This window comes from Nanorana parkeri, unplaced genomic scaffold, assembly GCF_000935625.1.
Source record: "Nanorana parkeri isolate BGI_ZX_2015 unplaced genomic scaffold, ASM93562v1 scaffold169, whole genome shotgun sequence".
In the NCBI taxonomy this organism is placed as follows: Eukaryota; Metazoa; Chordata; class Amphibia; order Anura; family Dicroglossidae; genus Nanorana; species Nanorana parkeri.
This window is the reverse complement of record NW_017306437.1, coordinates 1,193,672-1,194,054: the sequence shown is the minus strand read 5'-3', so window position 1 is coordinate 1,194,054 and position 383 is coordinate 1,193,672.

Sequence of the window (383 nt, the reverse complement as noted above, 5' to 3'; positions counted from 1 at the left end):
AAAGAGAGGACACAGGGAAGGCACACTGGACTGTAGGAGGAGGTGATTGACATTTGTGGGGTACACGGAAGAGTTGTGGGTGTCAGTACAGGGTGTGTTCAGGAAGAGGGGGGGGTGGGGCTCGGGACAAGGAATGCAGACAGGGGACAGGAAGGAAATGAGCAGAGGTGGGAACGGAAAAAGTTGCGCAGTGGGTGGGAGAAAAGCTGAGAGCAGAAGGTAGAACATGAGCAATGAGCAGAGAGCGAGGTGACAGGTGTCATGATGTCCTCAGGCAGCAGAGAAAAGGCCATTTTCTGAGTAAACTACGAGGGCAACGGAACCTCCCAACAGCACCACCACAAAGTGTCATCAACAACTTCAGGGGTAAAAAACTAAAACAA